General features: G+C 41.8%; 1 pseudogene; it reads right to left on the reverse strand.

The window, feature by feature from the left end:
• Window positions 1–389: 389 nt before the first annotated feature.
• On the reverse strand, window positions 390–1,099 carry LOC136153643 (peptidyl-prolyl cis-trans isomerase A pseudogene; annotated as a pseudogene).
• Between the last annotated feature and the right edge of the window lie 2,699 nt (window positions 1,100–3,798).

Raw genomic sequence — 3,798 nt, forward strand, 5'->3', positions numbered from 1 at the left:
CTAAATTTCTGGTAAATTGAGGCTGTCTCAGTTTACCTTTTTATTTACGTTGACCATATTGATTATATGTAGAATCTAGAGAAGTCCAGGATGACTTTTCAGTTTCAGGCTTGAAGGACTAGGTGAGAAGAGTTGCCATTTAAGAAGTGGGGGAAATGGTAGAAGTAAGTTTGAGTGGAAAAAGAAGTACTGTTTTAGACATGAGTTCGAGTTGGCCAAGGGATATCCAATTAGAAGTTTTCATGAAAAGGTTTTGAAATAATGTCTCAGTGAAACTTGGACAGCTTCCCTTTTCTGAGTTCCTTCTGCCTTCACAATCAAGATGAAATCAGGAACTTTAGGTAAAATGTTTGTTTCACCAAGTCATGTCTGGGAGTCACCAGGAGATATTTCTTTTTTTTTTTTAATTGTTTAGTTTTTATTTCATAATCATAAATTTAACTTTGCAATCCGGCTAAACTTGGAGGGGGATAAAGAAAATATGGAACCCAAAGAACTGTAGTGAGAGCACAAAGATTATGGGATATTTCAAGCAGATGGGGGTGAAAGGGTGCTCTTCTGGGCTATAGAAGGAATGGTCTGGCGGTTAAGTAAAACACAAGTCAAATTTATTAGATTTGTCCATAGTCAGCAATGGTGATCTTGCTGGTCTTGCCATTCCTGGACCCAAAGCGCTCCATGGCTTCCACAATATTCATGCCCTCTTTCACCTTGCCAAAGACCACATGCTTGTCATCCAACCACTTGGTCTTGGCAGTGCAGATGAAAAACTGGGAACCGTTTGTGTTGGGGCCAGCGTTTGCCATGGACATGATGCCAGGACCTGTATGCCTCAGGATGAAATTCTCATCATCAAATTTCTCGCCATGGATGGACTTGCACCAGTACCATTATGGCGTGTGAAGTCACCACCCTGGCACATAAATCCCGGAATTAGTCTGTGAAAGCAGGAACCTTTATAACCAAATCCTTTCTCCCAAGTGCTCAGAGCACGAAAGTTTTCTGCTGTCTTTGGAACTTGGTCTGCAAACAGCTCAAAAGAGGCGTGGCCCAAGGGCTTGCCATCAACAGCGATGTCGGACACGGTGGGGTTGACCATGGCTAGACAGCAAGGAAGGCTCCGGGGTGGCGGCGTCTGCAAGGCCCCCAGGAGATATTTCTAACATCCTTATGAACCTATCTTTCAGCTGTCATTACCTTATGGCACCCACCATTCTCCTCACTTGCCTCAGCCCTCTCATTGATATCCACTGTTCAATTAAACACCTAAAGAGTATTTCACCTTTGCCATAGCTACGTGTCCACTGTCAAAGTATAATTTTTAGAAAACTGAAAATGTGACAAGGAGAACCTACTTTATAGTGCAGAGATCTCTACTCAGTGCTCTGTGGTGACCTAAATGGGAAGGAAATCTAAAAACAAGAGGGGATATATGTATACACATAACTGATTCACGTTGCTATAGAGCAGAAACTAATGCAACAGTGTAAAGCAGCTAAACTCCAATACAAATGTTTAAAAATGTGTGACATACAAAATATAGAATAAGCCCCTATAAATATTTAACTCATTAATGAGGAGACAGCAGTATGGTAAGTTGGTTCAAAGGATAATTTTGACGTCCCTGGTGGTCCATTGACTAAGAATTCACTTGCCAATGCAGAGGACATGGGTTCAATCCCTAGTCTGGGAAGATCCCACATGCTGGGGAAACCGAGCCCGTACGCCACAAGTACTAAAGCCTCTACACCCTAGAGCCCACGCTTTGTGTCAAGAGAAGCCACTGCACAGTAGTGATGACCCAGTACAACAAATAAATAAACAAAGGAGAATCTGAAAGAAAGTGCATATAGGCACTCAAAGAAATAATTCTAAAGTAAAACGATGAAGTTTGATTTCGATATAATACTGCTTAATGTCCTATAGGGAAATGCAACTGTTAGCCTGGAGGCCGTCATTTCTATTTGACAGAAGCATTTGCATCTCTACAAACAGTCTGCAAGTTAACAGAGACTTCAGAGAGACTTGGCTGTAATCAATAGTAAATAGTAAGTCAAACAAAACATATCCCTCTAGACAAATAATCTTTGGGCAACCTGTTAGACTGTAACATGGAAACGACATCCTGTTGCCTTACTTCCAAGTTTTTCATAATTTTCATCACACAGAACATCTGTGTTGAGTATAGGCTCCTTATATCACTGAAGCTGCAAATGATTGAGGTGTCAGGGTAGTGCTCCCCTCCCATGTTATTACACCTCTGCTGGGAACCAGATCCACCAGCTTATGCCATTAGCCTTTCTCCATATAGGGCTCAAACATGTGTCTCTGAGGCTGGGCAAGGGAATCAACATCCCAGCATTGTCTGGGTACCATCTTTATTTTCATGTCTCCCCAGGTGCCCATGCAAACCTTTACACAGGTGCCCTGAGCAATTTGATACTGATGCAAAAAATATCTTTGTGTTGCCTGCCCCTCCAGGTTATGAGAAGACATGCCCAGATATGGTTGAATTCTGGCCATGGGAACAATTAACATAGACCAGGAGACCCACAATAGTCATTTTCTTAGATGATTACTGACATTCCAGGAGATCATGAAGGATGCCAAATAGTTGACTTGGGAACAGTGCAAACAAAGGAAACACCCAGTACTCTCACTGCCCTACAAAGGACAAAAATGACATCTTGATTGATCACTCTCTCTGCTTCAGATATGATTGCTTACTGCCATGAAGTAGCTCTATACAGTCAGCAGAAACAAGACTGGGAGTGGACTGTGGCTCAGATCATGAACTCCTTATTGCCAAATTCAGACTTAAATTGAAGAAAGTGGGGAAAACCACTAGACCATTCAGGTATGACCTAAGTCAAATCCCTTATGACTGACTATATGGTGGAAGTGAGAAATAGATTTAAGGAACTAGATCTGATAGACAGAGTGCCTGATGAACTATGAACGGAGGTTCGTGACCTTGTACAGGAGGCAGGGAGCAAGACCATCCCCAAGAAAAAGAAATGCAAAAAAGCAAAATGGCTGTCCAAGGAGGCCTTACAAATAGCTATGAGAAGAAGAGAAGTGAAAAGCAAAGGAGAAATGAAAAGATATACCCATTTGAATGCAGAGTTCCAAAGAATAGCTAAGAGAGATAAGAAAGCCTTCCTCAGCGATCATTGCAAAGAAATAGAGGAAAACAATAGAATGGGAAAGACTAGATCTCTTCAAAAATTAGATATACCAAGGGAACATTTTATGCAAAGATGGGCTCAATAAAGGACAGAAATGGTATGGACCTAACAGAAGCAGAAGATATTAAGAAGAGGTGGCAAGAATACACAGAAGAACTGTACAAAAAAGATCTTCACGACCCAGATAATCACAATGGTGTGATCACTCACACTCACCTAGAGCTGGACATCTTGGAATGTGAAGCCAGGTGGGCCTTAAGAAGCATCACTATGAACAAAACTAGTGGAGGTGATGGAATTCCAGTTGAGTTATTTCAAATCCTGAAAGATGATGCTGTGAAAGTGCTGCACTCAATATGCCAGCACATTTGGAAAACTCAGTAGTGGCCACAGGACTGGAAAATGTCAGTTTTCATTCTAATCCCAAAGAAAGGCAATGCCAAAGAATGCTCAGACTACCACACAATTGCACTCATCTCACAGCTAGCAAAGTAATGCTCAAAATTCTCCAAGCCAGGCTTCAGCAATATGTGAACCGTGACCTTCCAAACGTTCAGGCTGGTTTTAGAAAAGGCAGAGGAGCCAGAGATCAAATTGCCAACATCCGCTG

The sequence above is a fragment of the Muntiacus reevesi genome, chromosome X, assembly GCF_963930625.1.
Source record: "Muntiacus reevesi chromosome X, mMunRee1.1, whole genome shotgun sequence".
In the NCBI taxonomy this organism is placed as follows: Eukaryota; Metazoa; Chordata; class Mammalia; order Artiodactyla; family Cervidae; genus Muntiacus; species Muntiacus reevesi.